Here is a 580-nt window from a genome sequence, read left to right as displayed (position 1 = left end):
TGTTGAAAAAAAAAAAAAAAGGGTGGATTTAAGTTTTTCCCCCCCTTTTTTTGGTCTAAATTTCTTCATGTCAGTGGCATAGATTTCTTTTTGACATTGGGGTTGGAGAAAATTTCTTGAAGTCCAGTGAACCCAGCACCTTTTACCCCCGGCCCCCTCCCGCACCCCCCGCCTCCTGCACCCCCGCACCCCCTGCTTGACGCCCATGATTCCGGGCTCGTTATTTAGGACTTTTCATCCTGGAATCCCCGGAATCATACTCAAGTAGAATGGAGTGCCCTTTTTTCAGACCCTATAAATTGATTTTATTTTTTAAATCATCTAGTTTTTGTTATTTTCTTCTTTTTTTTGAGCGGGCAGCGCCCTCAATTTTAGGACACGTGTGTAATGACAATATAAAATAAAACGCTACTGGTGTTTGGTAAAGTTTTGGCATTTATTCTTTCGTATTCAATTCAAACATATCAGTTAAAAATAAATTATAATATAGAATACCTATAGATATCAGAAATTGGGCAGGGTTTTCTTTTTAAAAATAAACACTCGTTGATGGAAATTTAACAGTGTAAACAATATAGAA

This window comes from Amphiura filiformis, chromosome 1, assembly GCF_039555335.1.
Source record: "Amphiura filiformis chromosome 1, Afil_fr2py, whole genome shotgun sequence".
Lineage (NCBI taxonomy): Eukaryota > Metazoa > Echinodermata > Ophiuroidea > Amphilepidida > Amphiuridae > Amphiura > Amphiura filiformis.
The sequence above is the reverse complement of the archived record's forward strand: the minus strand, read 5'-3'. Positions refer to the sequence as shown.